This window comes from Vulpes lagopus, chromosome 16, assembly GCF_018345385.1.
Source record: "Vulpes lagopus strain Blue_001 chromosome 16, ASM1834538v1, whole genome shotgun sequence".
NCBI classification, from domain to species: Eukaryota; Metazoa; Chordata; class Mammalia; order Carnivora; family Canidae; genus Vulpes; species Vulpes lagopus.
Window position 1 is genome coordinate 33,018,968 of NC_054839.1, and position 19,689 is coordinate 33,038,656.

The 19,689-nt window shown below is 34.7% G+C and overlaps 1 long non-coding RNA gene across 1 annotated transcript in view; it reads right to left on the reverse strand.

Annotated features, from left to right (window-relative positions):
* Positions 1-3,750: 3,750 nt before the first annotated feature.
* The window catches only part of LOC121476971, a 72,997-nt gene continuing 57,058 nt past the window's right edge, over positions 3,751-19,689 (reverse strand). The window contains exon 4 of the long non-coding RNA XR_005984065.1: positions 3,751-4,723. This is a non-coding gene — a long non-coding RNA (uncharacterized LOC121476971). The remainder of the gene's footprint in view (positions 4,724-19,689) is intronic.

Genomic DNA, 19,689 nt, shown 5'->3' on the forward strand with positions numbered 1-19,689 from the left:
TAAATGACTGGGGAAGAATGTGTCCCAGTAAAACTTTATTTACAAAAACAGTTGACATAGGCTGTAGTTTGCCACTGCTGTTCTTGTTGCTCTGATAAATAGGTGCTGAAGGCTTGTGAATGGCCAGAATTAAATGTAGGGTTAAAAACCGTATGCCTGGCCAGGAGGCTACAAAACTGGAGAAAAATTAGCAACAATTGTCTTAAATCATTTCCCATCCCCCTTTCTGAATTACTTTCTATCTTGTTTGAGTGACTGCTAAATTTTACATGCAGGGGCGTTATTGTGGATTAAGGATGGCCACAATTTTTTTTCTGCTCTTCCCATCAGGAGGTGGAATCTCTTTATCCTCCCTTTGAATCAGAACTCACTTTGTGAGATGTCTGAACGTAAAGGAATGCCATAGAGATAACCCTGTATCAGTGCCAGGACTAAGCTTTAAAAAGCCTAGAACTTCTGCTTTCACTATCTTGAAGCTCTGAGATATCCTATAAAGAGATACAGCTACCCTGGTGGAAAGATTATATGGAAACAGATGTTCAGTGGGGCCTATATTCCAGTCATCCAGCCGAATAATCAGACATGAATGTGATACCATCTTGGATATTTTAATACTTAGTTGAGCTTCCACTGAATCTAGCTTTTTGAGCAACCCAGCTAACAAAATGTGGAGACAAGCCATTTCTACCCAGCCTGCCCAAATAGCAGAACTGTGAGCAAATAAGTCATTATGGTTTTTAGGTACGAAACTTGGAATTGTTTATTAGGTAGTGATATCTAACTGATGTGGAGGGCATGCTACCCTCCAGTTGTCCAGGATTTCTACTCTTGGCCCATCACAGACAATGGTCAGATAATGTTCAGTGCTCCTAATGCCTTCTTACACACATCAAGACTTACCTGTCCCATGAATATTTCAGGCATGGTAATAGGTGACAGGGACTGAAAGGAGCATTATGGGTTAAAGACCTGTATGCCTGATGTCTTTCACCTAAGTGTCTTGACAAGTTACAAGGGGTTTTTTGATGGAAGAAGATGTGGTAAGGAGAAATATTTTTATCCTAAAATGTAGGATTAAATTATTCTTACCATTATGTTATTGTGCAGAACCAGAGACACAGAATGATCCTGAGACTATTTAGTCCATTCTCAATCCAGTGAAAGTCTTTGTCTCTCGGACCTTCCTGTAGAGGGCACTATCATATACCATTTCATATAAGATTGCTTTCTTTAAAAAAAAAAAAAAAATCTAAAACATGTTCTAAAGCAAGTTCTGTAGTTGGATCATCACTCATGCTTCTTAAGATGCAGACTTAGATTACGTGCCATTTATCAGGAAGTAAATAAATGGGTTACCTTTCCCCAGATTGGAGAAACTATAGACCTGAATCATTTCCTGCAGCTGATATTTTTGAGTTATCATATCAAAGATGATAGAATGGCAAGTTGGGTAAGGTTATATATCTATATATCTGTATCTCAAATAAGGTTATATATAAGATATATATATCTTATATATATATAAGATATATATATAAGATATAAGATATAAAAAGATATAAGATATATAAGGTTATATATCTATATATCTGTATCTCAAATATTTCTTTTCTCAAATAAAAAATAAAAAGTAGCTTATTTTTATAAGGAAAAAATTGAGATAATAGGATGATCTCTGGGACCCTGACTTTGGCAAACACTGTGGGGCTGTCTAGAGTATCTTTATTCCAAATTGCTGATTCTTTTGCTAGTGCTTTTAATACTACCTGAAATATTTCCAACTAGAGATTTTTTAAAAAATATTTTATTTATATATTCATGAGAGAGACAGAGAGAGGCAGAGACATAGACAGAGGGAGAAGTAGGCTTCTTGCAGGGAGCCCGATGTGGGATCCCTGGACTGGGATCATGCCCTGAGCTAAAGGCAGCTCAACCACTGAGCCACCGAGGTGTCTCCCAATTAGAGATTAACTAGGGTTAGTTATCATTCACTGATTAAAGTATATATAATTCTTAAGGTGTTAATGAACTACAAGTCCTTCATACAAGTTTTGGGCTTGTGGTCAGCAGTGGAAAGAGACACCATATACTCAGGAACAAAATAAAAAGAAAGTGAAGTGAGAAAACTTCTAAGACACAATTTGCCTATTTCAAAACTCTTTTGAGGATCATCCCTGCTGTTTGAGATAAAAAAGATTGAGTTTATCATTCTTCTCCCTTTTACCTCTCTGCACAGTTGGGTCTGAAGCTAGGACATAGAACTTTAGGCACTATTTCTATATATGTTAAGATACCGAACTATATTAATAGGTCGATTTTGTGCAATGTTTCAGCAACATGATCCCTATGTATATAAATATAAGGGGAAAAATTTAGTTTGAACAACCAATTTATAGAATTTGGGAATAAAGCCCATTTTAAAACTAATTCCCTACCTATATTTCAGGGTTTGTTGTTTTTATCTCTAAAGAGAGTGGACCAATCTTAAAAATGGACAACCTTTAGAAAGAGCATCTTGTGTCAGCTCTATAAAAAAGAGTCAATTAATGCTTACTGTATAATTTTAATGGAAATTAAATATAGGAGTTCATAAGATAAACACATCCTGGTGACCCTTTAATCCAAGGAGATAAAAAGATATATGGTCAACTTTCCAGAAAAGTATACATACCTTTAGATTTTTTCAGTCCTTCTCAATTCAGTTGGAAGTTAATGTTTAACTGCATGACTTTTCCTCCTAAAGGTCAAGTTTAAATAACATTAGACCCCTTTTATCCTACTTGCAAAGGTAATTCTTGATTATTAATGTTTAAAATTATTTGGGGAGCATTGTCAAATGTGCTTTGCCATTAGGGTATTGACATCACTTCTTTGTCATCTTCTGACTGAAGCTAGACATCCTTAAAAATTTTCCAACTCCTGATTCCCATCTAATCAAAAGATTAGAACTTTTTTTTTTTTTTGGAATCAGAACTTTTTTTTTTTTAAATATTTTATTTATTTATTCATGAGAGACACAGAGAGAGAGGCAGAGACACAGGCAGAGGAAGAAGCAGGCTCCATGCGGGGAGCCTGATTTGGGACTGGATCCCACGTCTCCAGGATCACACCTCGGACTGAAGGCTGCACTTAAACCGCTGAGCCACCGGGGCTGCCCGGAATCAGAGCTTTTTGAGGGCATGTGCTGTATCTTCTTGTTTTATAGCTGAGCAGGTTAGATAGATGATTGATAATGGAGAAACTGTTTCTACTATTTGCACATTTAAATGATTTGAGAAAACTAAGTGAAAAAGCACGATGTATGAGAATTTTAGCACCTGGGCCACACACAATGTGGCAGGAAGCACAATAGACTTTGTGTTAATACAGACATGAGTTTATTTCCTAGCTCTGCTCAACAGGGCTCAAGATTCCTAAATCCTTTGAGTTGCAGTTTAGAAAATCTGGCCCCAAACCAATTATCTAGTTACAGCTTTACTGAAGAATTTATATTCTTCCAAGTTGTCTGCCTCTAAAATCAGGTTAGGATCTTGAATTGATCATCAGCAGCTTTCTCTAAGATGATATAAAAATTACTGCTTTTTTTCAAATTGTATTTTTATTCTGTAGAACTTAATTTGCCTTCAGATTTAGTATTCATTTGCATATAGTAACTTGATTAAAGTGTATACTACTTCAACACATAAAATATATCTTAGTAAAACTTGATAATGTTTTTAGTATTTTTCTGTTCATGCTTAACAATCTTGACTGCCCAATACATGCATGTAGCCCCTGGGTAGATGGAGGCATCCTACAACATGGGCAGCATTCCATATTTTGGACTTTTTTTTTTTTCCTTTTTTGGCTCTATCAAGCATCAAACCATCAGTATGTAAATGCTCTTTGTGATAGTTTTTGAGTTATTTCATGTCTGTCCTTTGACAGGAAAAATAATGGTTTTAATGTAGATACTCATCATCCTAATAAGTAAGAAAACATGGGAATGCAATGTTTTCCTTTTTTTAAAATATATTATTATTAACATTATTTTGACTTTTCTTATCATCAATCATCTTTGATAACCTGACTTTATTCTTTGGCAATACATCTCCCATTCTCATTGAGAAATCCCTTCTGGGAGGCATTAGTTCAGCTTCTGAGGGGCTTTCTCTTTCCTTGTATGGACAATGGCATTGCATAGCCTGCATGATGCCTGTTGTGGACATTGGCTCTTAATGTGAGTAATAATGATAATGAATTGTCCACTTGAATATAATCATATTTCTAAAAGGTTGCCTTTTCAAATAGATAATGAATAGAAGGCAAAAAGTTCAGCCACAACAGGACTATGGGCATGTGTAATCTCTGAATGAAGACATCTTTTCTTTCATTAACAGTCACAGGTGGTCTGAATTCATGCCTTTCGGGCCAGTGACCCTGACTGTACAGGACACTTTACACACTGTCATTTCATGATTTCTGCCTTTCCCATATGGATTAAGACAACAAAGAAATCATGTGTTTTTTCTTTTTTAAGTGCTGGGGGGAAGCTGGTGGGGGACAAACTCAATGGCCAGTATAGTGCTTTTCCATAGGTTATGACTCCCTGGGTGAGCAGCATCTTGGTGATTTCCCATAGAGATGGCGGTTGGCTGGCCAAATCCCTCTCGCTACTTGAATGGTTTACAAAGAGCCCGTGTATGACATGCTGGTGATCCAGGTCATCTATTTCATATGTCTCCTGTGAGATGGAAAAAAATATGTTAAGTCCTCTAGAGAAGCTTGAAATGACTGATGATATTGTCATGTGGTATCACTTGGGCTTGCATATTAAAAATCATGTTTCTCTCTACTGTCTCTTATTCATCCTAGGAAAGAATTTAAAGTCAAGCAGGGTGGCTTATTAGTTAGAAAGCAGAAATAGGAAATTACAGATTAGCTCTAATTTTCATTCTGGGATACATAAGATAAAACCATGAAAATGGGGGCTTACCACCCAGGCTCTCCTTAGTAGGACTCAATTTGAGTCATTCATAGAGTTGGAAAATGGATGTCTTATATTTTGGGTCTCTACCATGTTTTCAATATTACAATGATACTTAATATATTATGCCTCTGTGACACTCAATTATTATGTTCTATGAGTTAATTTATTATTCAAAAACAGTATCAGTCATTTTTACCTAGTTTATAAGTAAAATGGGTTTATAGGGAAAAGAACAGAGCAACAAATTTGCTTGAAAATTTAAAGTTGGGTTGATGTCAAGCTCTGAATGGGTCTGACTGTGCTCTGAGCACTGGGCATTTCTGAGGATTGATGACCAGCGAGGAGGAGTTGATGGTCCTTGGCTGAAACTCGGGCCATTAACTCCAACCAGTCATTAATTGCCTGGAAATGTCCTGGGCTGAGGTCATTATTGCTATTATAAACTGAATTAATGCCCTGTGCCTTAGCCAATAAGATTATTTGAATTATCTTTATTCTTCATTCAATTTATAATTATAAAAATGTACCACAGACAATCAGACCAGATTATAGATTAATCACATGCAAAATTACATTTTAAATGAATTGTTTTTTTGATTCATATAGCTACCCAAAGCACTACAAGAAGTTGATTTCTCAGTGTTGGCATTCATTGAAGTTGATTTGTTACGCTGAACCCCTGATCCCTTAACCCTACCCTGATTCAAATTCAAGTAAATAAGTAAATTGAATGGGATCTTCAATTCATAATGCATGGATTCAATTTTCCAAAAGCTGTAATATTTGATTTTTTTTTTTTTTTGGCACAGGAATTTAGGATAGACAGGCCTGGGATAGTAGAGAGGGTGGTGTGTCAATAGTGTAAATCCATGTAAAAAGCTATATAACACCTAAAGCATATACCCAGTCACACTTTAAGTTTGTGTAGAACTTGCCATTTTACAGTTTTTCCACATTCATTATTTAATTTTGCTCTTTGAGTAACACTTTTAATTAAGCATGGCAGACATTATCATTCCATTATATATGAGAAGACCGCAGTCTAAAGTTAAGTGTCTAGGGATCCCTGGGTGGCGCAGCGGTTTAGCGCCTGCCTTTGGCCCAGGGCGCGATCCTGGAGATCCGGGATCGAATCCCACGTCGGGCTCCCAGTGCATGGAGCCTGCTTCTCCCTCTGCCTGTGTCTCTGCCTTTCTCTCTCTCTCACTGTATGCCTATCATAAATAAATAAAAATTAAAAGATAAATAAATAAAGTTAAGTGTCTAGCAAGCTATCTTCAACCCAAGATTTCTTCAGTGGTAGTATCAAATGTCGTTTTTTTAGTCTGGAATGTTGTTTTATATTTTCATAGTGTGACTCAGTACTACTAATAATTATTGTAATAATTTAAAATCCCATTTTCTAAGAGTTATCAAACAGTATAGCATTTTGATGCTTTATGATAAGAGATCACTTCTCTTGCTTATTGATTCTTAGGTTCTGCTTGACCATTTTTTTCTTTTGTAAGCCATGCATATTTGTATTTATCTATAATCTAATTGGATACTTTTTGTGTCTATGTTCTGTTTCTGTATTGTATGTATTTAAAGTCTCTTACTCAAAGAAACTTGCTATGCCATAAGTAACTGGAGATGTATTGATATGATACAGTAAGGGAGAATCAATACAAGGAAAACCCTAAAAAGACGTCTTTGTTAACAGAATGCATAGGTTTGTATTGGTTATGGACTGGCCTCAGAAGTTCTTAAGTTATGATTTCAGAAGCAGAGTGAGCCTTTGGAATGATTGATTTCTTAAGGTGGGGCATCATTGCAAAGTAGATGACATTCTGAGCTAAGCAGTATTATGCAAGTCATGACATTGTGTGATTATAAGCATAGAGCTGATAAGTGATTGTTCTCAGTCTTGCATATCTGATGGAGGTGACTGTTCCTATTCTTGGTTTCTTCTGAACCCATTTCCTTTGGCCTGCCTTTAGCCAGGATAGAGAGGCAGGCAGAGAAGACTTTTCTTCTTAATTGAAATTTTAGTTAGCATACATTGCAATATTGGTTTCTGGAGCACAATACAGTAATTCACCACTTACATAGGACACCCAGTGCTCATTATAAGTGCCCTCTTTAATACTCATCACTGATCAAACCGATCCCCCACCCATCTCCCTCCAGAAAAGACTCTCATTCCAGATCTACATTGCTCTCATAGTCTCTGGGTGGTATGTTATCTGAGAAACAACAAACAATTGTTTGAACAACATTTTGTCGCTTACCTCCTTTTATCAAGTGAGGAGGAGTTGCTACATCATGTGATGTGAAGTGGCTATGCAGAAGCATTTAAGACCCTGGAGAGCCCATATTTGGCCATTAACAGAAAATGATGAGAGCAAAATGATGATTATAATCCATAGCAAGAAAACACATTACAGAATCCATCTGAGGCTACTTTGAAGAGCCAGGTGAATATCTTCTTAGATATGGACTACTCTATTTGGCCAGTAGTGTTTATCCAAGTGCAGCTGAAGTATAATAGTGACACAGTTACCACACTGACAAGTAATAGAAAATCTAAAGCTATTACTTTGATCTTTACTATTTAGATTATAAAGTGTAGATTTATCTAATGAGCTTCAATAGCTATGGAAGTATAATTTATAATATCAGCTAAGATTCAATTTCTTACCACCCTTTCCAATCGTATAAACACTTCTGTAGGAACTATTTCTTGAATGGTGTACGTACAAAGGTAATTAGTGTTTCTCATCGGCGATCCTCTAGAGTAGATCATGTGACTTCATTTCCTAAATTCCTAGGCACATACTTCTCAGAGACTTACTTCCCAAGGGATTGGTTGTTTGTGGTAACAAGCAAAGGATTGGTCTTACATGATAAAATAGTATCCTAGAGGGCACAGCCTATATAGTAATGTAGGAATCATTTAATATGACAGATATTTGAGGGGAAAGGCAGATTCCCTGGAGTTGAAGAGTCATTAAGGAGAAAAAGTGAACTAAGCAGAAAAAAAAATGACCTCAATATTTATTCTTAACTCATTGTATTTCTGCACTGTGTTCTTTCAGGCTCAAAGTCCATTTTTCCCCCCTCATGACTGGAAGCTGGGGTGAATAGTGTAGGGATATGTTAGGTATCAGAAGGGGCCAATGGAAGGAAAATGAATTTTGACTAGCATAAAGTTATGACTATAAAAATTTTATCCAGAGAATTCAGCAAGTCTGGAAAGTGAGATATAATCATTCTATTAATAGCCCTAGCATCTTGAACTCATCTTAAAGCAGTTAGGAGTAATTCAAGGAATAGTGAAATATATATTACATCCAATTTCTATTGGTATTTATGGTATAGGATAGGACTTAATATTTCCTTTTCAAAAAGTATTGTATAAGCTTTGGAGAAGGGTTGATAAGGTCAGTCTAACTTTTGGTGGGTTTAGTCCCCCAAATCCTACCAATAGGGAATCTGGTACCTCACAGAGATCTTCAATTTATGTCTACTCTAAGCATATGCTTCCCTGTAAGACAGTGTTCAAATTGTCTATAACTTGGAATTCCAAGGAAAAGGCCATATAAGGAACATTAAATTGGAGTTTCCATTACATAATAAATCTCTTGGCTCAGCAAAAATATTCTCCAAAAATGGAGACACAGTGAAGACATTTAGCTTATAGTTGACTTATTTTAAAAGAAGAAAGAAGAGGAAAATGATTCTGAAAGAAAACTCAGATTTAGGAAAAACTGTAAGACAACAGAAAGAGGAGAAAATGAGAGAATCTAAATGATTACTGGGTCAATAAAACAGTAAGAGAGCTTCATGGCATCCAGAATGGGTGTAGCCTTTCCCTTCAGCAGGGCGTGGAATTCCAGAACTGCCAAGTTTCAGGATTTCTGCTGCATTTCACTGCTGGGCTGCATGACTTCTGAACTATGGAAGAGCTCTCCTTACTTTACATTTTGACTGTCAGCATTTTGGGGTGGTTTTGGGAGTTCTCTTTGCTCTCTAATCCTGTCCTGTGTTTTCTGTGCCTTGGGTGATCTTTTTCATCCTTGTTAACCATTCTTGGCCTTTGGAGGGTGGCTCTGGCTGGCCTACACTCTGTGAAAACAGGAATTACCCCTGAGAGATTTCATACAGCTTTCCTGCCCCTTTCTCACTCTTTCTTAACTGAAAACTTGAAGTAATTTCTCTCAACTCTATTTCCTGCCATGATTTTAGGGTATCACCCCCAATAAAGATGTAGGGGAAAGAGTTGGAGAGTGGTGTAGTCTTCCTTTGTGTCTTGGGATCCTCAAGTTATTAATCCAACAGAGAAATTCACCCATAACCCGAAAAGATTTGTTAAAAGGTAGGCTAGTCCTCATTGCCTTTATCAGTGGCAGATTGTTCCCTGTTATTTCAGAGATGACAGCAGCTGCCAATTGTTTTTCTCTTTTGTGAGCTTGTCATTTTCTGGAGTTTGGTTAATTTTTTTTTTTTTTTGTATTCAGTTTTTTAATGGATTTCAAAAATAACTATACTTATAGGTCACCCAGGTTGTTTTGGTTCCTAATTACTTATTTTTGACCCTAATTTACTGATGGCAAAATAAGCTTTGCTATTGTACTTAAAAATCAGGCCTTCTCTGAATGTGATGGTAGTAGTAAATGAAACAGTGATTGTGTTGTTGGAAGTGATTCTGGAGAAAAAAGACCAAGATTTCACACTAGTTTTATAAAGATGTTTAATTTGAGAGTATTGTCTATCATGTGATAATAGGTAAATTGATCATGTACAACTGCTATTGCATGTGGAGGTACAATTGTTATCAAGGGTAAAATTCTATCAATAATGGGTTTCTATGACATAAGAAAATGATTTGGTTCCAGGTTTTTAAAGCTGTAAATTGGGCACTAGACGTGCTTATTGATATTTTTGGAATTTTTAATGATCTTATTGCATGCATACAATGAAGGAAAGCAACACATGTTTCAATGGCAGAAAAGAAAAGTTAGAAGCTTGGAAGACAGTTTCTATAGATTATTTTAACATGTTTTGTGATTAAACAACACTTATCAAGGAAGTGCTCTTGATACTGTACATCTATAAGAATTTATATCAAACACCTTATGAATTTGATGGAATGTTTTGACTTTTATTTTTCATCATAAGATCCTGCATAGGAAATTCATTTCTTTAATAAAATTATATTTATTAAAATTTAATTTTATAGGACAAGTTGTCAGAACTGGTTACTGAAGGATTAAGTGTGAATTTTGAACATAGTCTCACCTGCTCAATTTTAGATAAAAGTTAAGAAATAATACCTTGAACTTGTTGAAAAAGTCTTAAAAATCTCTTCTGTTCTTATCAACATACTTGTGACTCTCGTTTCTCTACTGTGTTTTCATACTAATATAAGAAGAAACAACTTTAGACATATTAACTCTTGCAGGTAGAATTGCTGTCAATCCAACCTAGATTAGATAAATTAGCAATCAAGAATCAAGCTCAATTGTCACATTAAAAACTTTAAATATTGATTGAAAAGGGTTGCACACATTGAAAGTGTGCATATAGGTGCTTAAGATGGAGAACCAATTTCAATCATAATTTTTACCAGACTTATGATGGCAGGATGACATAAAGGAATTTAATAACATTCCTAAATATTTGTTTCCTGTATGTACAATTTCATTGAACAACTTGTATTATTTTTACAATTTTTTCTGTTATATTTATTAAAATACAATTTTATAGCTACATAAACTAATTATAAAAAATCTGGGCTTGAATTTTGTATGTTTTCTTGTCCATTTTATTTTCATTATTGTAATTTACAAAAGTATTGTTTTTTCAGGATTGAAAATTAAAAACAAAACTGATTCTTTATCACAGATAGTTTGGAAACACAATTCTAAAGCACAATTATAGAATTTTAAAATTTAATATCGTACACCATTTTAGCTTCTATTATTCAACTTGTTCAATTGCTCCCTTGATAGTAAGTAATAAATTTTAATGTCTTGCTGTTTGCAAGCTTTGTTTTTAATAATAGCAATTCAGTAAATGTTTCAAAAGCTGAGGTATTCTGACACTTCACTCACTGAATACTTGGACTCAGATTTTTATATAGTTTGAACAAATCCTGGCATTTCGAGGACTCATTTGCAATACCATTCAATTCAATACCATTTTAAGATAATCAATTAAAAAAATAGTTCTCCAGATTCTCAAATACACTAAAATTCAATGGACAGTTGTTCAAAAAAGAGAGAAAGTATATAGTGCCATTGTGAAATATTTATTTGATATTCAAGATCAGCTTGGTAACAAAAATTGCATAGTTTAATTATTTTTGTATCTCTAAAAATAGAAATTTAGATAACTGTGACTTTTACTTGGCAGAATATAAAAAGTAATATAATTTCGATTTATGTGTATACCATGACCAATTGCAAAGTTTTGCTTCATTTTCTTCATTTAATAAAAATATTTTTATAATAATGCTGTCCTCCATAAAATTTGTGTCTGAAATATCATCAAAACATACATTGTTTTATCTTTAATGTTGAATTTTGTAACAAATTTACAATAGCCTTCAGACCCAAGTTGGGTGTTCAGTTGAAAGAATGAACTTTAAAATGAGCCTTACTTGGATTTTATAAACTGGTTGAGAAAATAACATAAAATAACAAAAAATTAACCTGATTATCTATTTGAGGACTTTGATGATACAAAATAAAGCTGGCTTTTATTTAACTAATTTAAAAGTTTTATTTCAGTTAATAGAACTAACATACTATTTATTTATATATGCGTGCTATTTATTTATATATGCATAAGAAAATTTATAACTAAACCTAAGTTAATTTAGAAGTACAGTTACTTCATCTAGTTGAAAAGTTATGCTTCACAAAGATATATGCAAATATCCCTGTGGGTATATAAGTTAAGTCATTTTCTTTAGGTAGATGCATTAAATGGTCAATATAACTACTAGGTTTTGAGGTAGATAATGATAGTGTTTTAGCAGACTTGTGGCTTCAGGTTTTCGCAATTTTTGCTATTAAGATTGCCCCCATGTTGGATGGTAAATATAGACAAATTATTTACCATCAGTTGTCCCAAAAAATGGAAATTCACTAGTTAATTTTCCCTTAAATATGTACTTTTTAAAAAAGGATTTTATTTATTCACGAGAGAGGAAGAGAGAGAAAGAGTGAGAGAGGCAGAGACACAGGCAGAGGGAGAAGCAGGCTCTGATGGGGGCCTCAATCCCAGGCCTCAATCCTGGGCCTCCAGGATCATGCCCTGGGAGGAAGCCAGACGCTAAATCACTGAGCCACCCTGGCATCCCAAACATGTACATTTTATTTCATTGCTGTTGAAAGGGTTTATTGTTAAAGATTAGTACCAAGCAATAAAATGAATAAATTATTAGATATATATTATGTGATAAGTGAGAAAATCACTTTCATGAGAGCATCAGATTACTCTCTAAATTCTAAAGAAGGATTACTCAGTCTTTGTTTAAAGCATACATTTTTCTCATCCTCTAACCTAAAGCTCCTCATGCTTCTCAAAGACCCCTCAAAGTTGGAGGCCTGGTGGTTTGCTGCATCTTTCAGAAATATGGTATGACTGGCTGGGACAAACTTGTTTGGCAATATACCAGAAGGAGTTAGCAAGTTAGGCACTATTACCAAGCTCCCTTGACATGAAGGGGTTAGTTGTGTTTGGAAAGGGTTCTGGCAATGTGTAAATAACTTGAATTGGATCAACATTTTGCCATGTGAGAACACAGAGCCAGGAAATGGGCCCTTACTAGACACCGATTTGCCAGAACCTTGATCTTGAAGCTCTTAGCCTCTAGACCTGTGAGAACTAAATATTTGTTGTTTAAGCACCCAGTCTATGGTATTTTGTTATAGCAGCAGGAATGTACTAAAACACACTCCTCTTGATAATAATTATAGGCTCTAGACAAAAATCAAAAACAACTGTTACAAATACTACTTGATGCCACTGGAAAGCAAACAAAAGCAGGCAGAAGTTGGAGATTATATGACTTTTGAAGAATGGCAAAACAAGTGGAACAAAATCCCTAACTAAAAAGATACACAGAATTAATTCGAGAAGGAGTATGACCCTAAATACAAAAGATAAAACTATAGATTTTCTAGAAAGAAACTGGAAGAATATACTCACAATCTTGGGTTAGAGAATATTTCTTAGATTGGTCTCTAAGAGGAAAAAACTATAAAATGTAGTTTATCAAAATTTAAAATTTCTGTTCATCAAGATACTGGTAAGGAAACTCAAAGACAAGGCATCAGTTGGGAGAAAACATTTGCAATACATAAAACCCTTGTCTCCAGAATATATAAATAACTTTTATAAATTCAAATAAGATAACTTTACACAGGTATACTTTATTTTGGATCTTATTTTTAAGAGGATTAAATTCACTATTCAGATAACTTGGAGTTTAATTTTTCTTCTTTCTCACTGTGGCCTACAAGGTCACTTGGGTGTACACAATGATGTTTGAATCATTAAATTTCTACCTCAGCCAACAAATGAATCTGTGACAAAGATCTTACCTTGAGAAGCCCCTGTAGAGTGACTGTACTGAATTGTGAATAGTCTCTGCAAATGAGTTCCATCTCCTAAGGGGCAATAGCTTTTATCGTGGATGGCTAGAGCGAGAGTTTCTAAAATTTATCTGTGGATCTAGTTTGTATCAAATGGCATAATAATAGCCTTTACCAGGTAGAATTGCCAGTGGAGTGCTTTTCTGGTCCTTTATGAACACTGAAACATTTACTGACCATATTAGTCGTATTAAATAATTGGAGACAGAGACATTGACATATCAGGGAAGCCTACCTGACTCTAAATGTTTCAGTCAGTTTCTGGTCACTGCTGATATAAAGAATTCATGAAGTTTGAATAAGAGAGTTGAAAATTGGTCTGAAGACCCTGGACACAGCCTGGATATCCATGTACAACTGGGAGGAGAGAATGTGACAGGATATAGGTTGTGTTGACTGTCAGGCAAAGACTTGTTGGAATGGCATAAAAAATCACAGAAAGGGGAAAACATATTCAAAGGATATTAAGACTGGTTTTCCTTCCCTATATTCAAGTTTCAAGATAAAAAAAATAAATAAAACTGAAAGGAAGTTAAGCACTTTGGATAGGAAAAGGGTAATAATTTGGATACAATGAAAAATGACTCTACGAATCATTGATTATAAACACATTTGAGAAACTTCCTCTTGGCTAAAACTGTTTTTTTTTCCCCCAGTGTTAAATACTCCAAATTTTATAAAATTTGAGCCAACTTTTTTTTTTTTTTTGAGCCAACTTTTTTTTAATGTTAAATGTCCTTGGTATTAAAAGTAATTCTGGTATTTTCTAGTGTTATCAAATAAAATATAGGATGCTCAGTTAAATTTTAATTTCAAATATACAACAAATGATTTTTAAAATTTGTCCCATGTTGACACATTTTCATATAAAGTAAAGGGATTCTCATTTTAGAGATAAGCAGACAGGAAAATAATTGTTTGTCTGCCATGGAAGTACTGATTTTAGCTGCCAAATGTCAGCCTTAATTCTTGTTTCAAGCAAACACATTCTCACCATGCAGTCTTTTCTCTATGTCCTATGCAATATTTGGAATATACTTACACAAAAATTATTTGTGGTACATCTGGAATTTGCATGTAACTAATATCCTGTTGCTAAATCTTGCAATGTTATTTACAGTATCAAATCTGTCTAGTATGATTTCTATGAATTTGATCTTTGGTTTAAGGTACTATCTATACTTTTAATTTATGAAGCTGTTTAAATGCTTTAATAAATAAAAATAATATGAGAATAAATATGACCTGATTTCTGAGAACTATTTAAATCACTAAAATTTAATTTATAACTGGATTTGCAACCTTCTTTTTCTACTAAGAATCTGCCTTTCTCCCCTATCCACCGTATGTGTATATTTATACACTCACAGATATGATCATCTTTGGTGGCTTTTCCCACTAAAATCTTCAAGAATTTTATATATGAACATGTACTATTCATTTGAAAATAATGAAGGATTGAATGAATAATTTCTAAGCAGTTTCACCCCATTTGATCTCTCTATTCAGTACTTTAACTGAAGTCTCTAATAGCTTAAAATATTTTAATTTTTTGCATTATCTTTGATGTGTTTTTGTTAATCTCTTTGCTATAACCACATTACTTCTCCTTGCTTAATCATAGATAGGGATTTTAAGTAACTAGCCTCAAATCAACCTCAGTAGGAATAAAGAGAAACCCCATTGTTTCTTGGTTTGAGAGGCTGAAGACAAAGACATTTTGTCTGTTAGGAACTGAGGTAGGAGATTTAAAATATGAAGCAAAAGTTCCAGAGCTATTAAACAAAGAGTCTTCTGAAAAGAAGGCAAGAATATATTTGCTTGGAACAAGAATGAATGGTACTCTCTTGGCATTTAGAATTTGTACTTAAATGGCAGACACACAATTACTTATTTTCCTGTCTGTTCTGCTCATCTCTAAAATGAAAACTCCCTTATTTTACATGATTATCTGTCAGCACTTCTAAAGTCCAACTTTATCTTGATTTTCATTTTATGCTATAGTATTTGGCTGTGCTCCTAGAAATTTGTTTTGGACAAATGAAGTATTTTAACAATAACAAGGAACTTTTAAAATCAAGCATCTTTTATTCTTATTTAAGCCCCCAAATTATTAGTTTGTATTAAGTATTTTTGCCTCCACTCAATTATCTCCATCTTTGGAAACCTAAAGTGAGAAGCCTCTGGAATTGGAAAAGAGAACAATAATATTTCTGGAGTGACTCCTCATTTGTAGGAGGGATCTTGCATATGTGGCTGAATTCCTAGCCATTGGCCCTCTGACATTCTTCAAAGGAGGCTAAGAGCAATAGGACAAGAGACCAATAACCGATCACTGACCCAAATTGGACTGCTTTGAGTGAACATGCATAGAGATCCCTGAAGAACTCTGATTTAATGAGGGATGAGACACATCCACCTCCCCAGTTCTTGGGTAAAGTGTTAGGAAATATTCAACTTTCATTCCTATGAGTCCCCTATACTCTATGGAGGAGCAAATGGAGTTAGATGAGGAATTGCTGAAATCCACATGCAAATTAAGGAACCTCAATTTTGCTTTCCCTCTTTTGTTTGGAGCAGATAAAACCAGAACTTAGCTGTTATTCTTTCAATTGGTGTTATCTTTTAACATTAGATATATAAATAATTCAAATGTAAATGTACTTTTGGATGACTTATATCACAGAGAGCAGATAATTTAGTAATTTTCAATAGCATCTTTAATTTTATAATTATATTCAGTTTAGCTATATTCATAGCTATTGAAAATAAACTTAGAATTCACTCAGCAGTAAGAAAGTTCAGAATTAAATGGTTATGTATTTTTTATCATAATATTTAATTGTATATTAAATATGCATCACCTTTCACAGAAACAAAGGGAACTCTAGGGAATAAACACACCAGTCTGTTTCAGTTCTCTTAAAATGAACAAAATTTGAAATTTGCCTTGCATCTCATAGAATTAGATTGCCTTGGTTTTTGGAGGATTGGCTAGTTTTTTTGGGACTCAAGGTTAGTCTTTTCTTGCATAAAAGTAATCATATGGTGGATCCCTGGGTGGCTCAGTGGTTTAATGCCTGCCTTTGGCCCAGGGCGCAATCCTGGAGTACTGGGATCGAGTCCAAATCGGGCTCCCAGCATGGAGCCTGCTTCTCCCTCCTCCTGTGTCTCTGCCTCTCTCTCTATCATAAATAAATCAATCTTTAAAAAAATAAAATTAATCATCTAGTAAGGTGCAGAAGACATTAGCATACTCTAATTGAAAACAGAAGAATATCTACTGACTATGAACTATTGAATAAATGAATAAGTAACATAAAATTTCTGAAGCCATGCACTTTTCTTTAGGTTACTTTTCTGTGAGGCCTGAAAACCCAATGACCCAACAAGTGGTGTGCAGAAGAACAGTATATTTGGTGATGAATTTATCCTTTGGTTCCAGAAGGGCACTTGGTAGAGGAAAGCTGACTGTGGATGGGATGTTGTGTTTCAGTGGTACTCAATTCATTGGTCCCACCGATAACCTCTACAGATTTGGAGAGAAACAGATTTCCAAATAGGGGGTTAAATGGGTGTATTCGGGTTCTCTAGAGAAACAGTAAGAGTAATATATATATATATATATATATATATATAATACATATATATGATTCATATGTGATTCATACTATATGTGTGTGTGTGTGTGTATATATATATATTCTAAGGTACTGACTCACATGATTATGGAGGCTGAGAAGTCCCACTATCTGCCTTCTGCGAACAGGAGGCCCAAGAAGGTTGCCCATGTGTAGTCTGAAGGCCTGGGAACTGCTGGTATAGGCTCTAGTTTGAGTCTAAAGGCCTGAGAACCTGGAGGAACAAGGGTCGGAGACCTATGTCCCAGCTCAAATGATCAGGCAGAGAGAATCAAATCCATCCTTCCTTTGCCTTTTTGTTCTATTCAAGCCTTCCAGAGATTGAGTGATGCCCATCTATGTTAGCAAGGGGCCATCTGCTTTGCTCAGTGTACTGACTCAAATGCTGATCTCTTCCAGAGACACTCTCACAAGTGTGAGGGGAATGCTGTTTAACTGGCTATCTGGGCATCTAGTGGTACAGCGAAATGGACACACAAAATTAACCATCACAGAGGGTAATTTTATTTCTAGTCAGGCAGGATTCTGAATACATTCATATACATTTTCAGTTACAATTAAGCAATTGTGTTAATTGTTTAAAGTAATTAACTATAAGCAACTAAAGTCATTACCTCACTTAGGTAAGTTTAAGGAGTTGAGTAGTAAATGCATAGAGTGTTACAGTACAAAAGTGTTTGTTGAACTTGCCTATGACCTCAACCAAAACAAATTCCTGACATAGCAGTAGTATGCCTTAAGAAAATAAATTTATTTTCCAGTGAAGTGGTTTATATTTTGTTCTTTATAGTTACTTTGAAACTGTCTGTTGTATAGCTGGCCATCAGGTCAGGCATGGATACATGAATTGTATATAACTCAAAGCTCAGTAGGAACAAAAGTCAAGGTAACTGGCACAGATTCTATTGAGCCTCTTCCCTAATGTTAATGAGTGTCGGGGGTGGGCACGTGGGTTAATGAAAGACACAGATGATTTCATTTCTGTAAGTTTGGGCAGAGAATGCTTTTATACATTTAAATCCAAGCTTGTGATTATAGTAATAATACCTCTCGAAAAGAGAATTAGCTTCATTAAGTGAGATGATTTTTCTCCTTTACTGGTATCTGCAGATAAAAAGAAATAATAACAAACAAACAAACAAAAAACCACCCAACACCTAAAATAAAAGTTGTTAATGATGATGAGGTTAACTTAAAGCTCAGTCTTAAGGCAAAACTTCTACTTTATTTACTGTAAACAACAAATCTGCATTGCTTGCTTGGCATACTTTCCAATAAGCTTTGATACCCTAGTGAGATTTTTATTCTGAATAATTATTTATTACTGTCCTAATAAATGAGTGAATGCTGTTAGAGGCCATATTACAAAACTCCTGAGAGTTGCATTTCCCTGCAATAAAAAGCATACAGTGTAGAACTGTTCAATTATGCTGCTAAAGGAGTTTATATTTTCTTTTACATTAAGCCTAGTAGTAAAGAGAGGGCACCTTCAGGGAATATAAACAAAAATAATGGTTTCTTTCTAAGACGTCAGAATTTTGGTGAGCACTAACTTCTCAATAGTTCATCTCTTAAGGTAAGGACATTTCTTCTTTTAGAGGCATATTTGCCATATTGGCCACATAACTTTCTCCTTTTTGGGCCTCAGGGCCTCCTGCATTTCTCCAGATTAGAAGTGATGAGCTTTAGTTAACCAAGAATCCCAGTGGTACAGGGATTTCATTAAGGACTGTGATCAAAACTCAGCTATTTCATTCTTCACTTACTCTATATTCAATGTCAGATCCTTGCTGAAAATCTTTGTTACTTTTATGATTGGATAGCATTCTCAAAGGAGATGGTCATCCATGGAAAGAATTAAATGTGCATTAGCAAGTCTGACCCTTTAGGGTATGTTTACACTAACACTGTTAGTTCTTGGATAAAATCTGTATGGCTCAGAGCAGGAATTAAGATTTCACATATAGGCCTCAGCCACTGAGGGCATTATAAATCGTTAAAACAGTCTTGGGGGCATGCTCAGGAGCTGCAGGACTCCTCCTAATACTTTTTATGGGTGTGGTTTCAAAGGAGATTTTTAGTAAATAAGCTGTGATTTTGAGTGAGGCAAAGTGCTTCTTCAGGGTGCTAAAAGTAACAACATGGAAGTTCTAGAAGTATGTTTAGGCTCATAGTCATGTACTGTAGATTTGAATTGCTTTCATGATTGAGAAAGTAGTAATCATTTGTTCTTATTTCTAAATAAATATTAAAGAAATAGAACTCATTCATAAAATACTGTTAAAACAAGGAATTTTAAAACCATTTTATTCAGGAAAGTAATTTTCTGTTTCCTGAGAATTGTACCCAAAGTTTTATAGAAATAATTTAGTAGTTCATTTTCTTTCTTTTTTAGAAAAACCATTAAATCATGTTTCCTTTCCATTGGAATCTT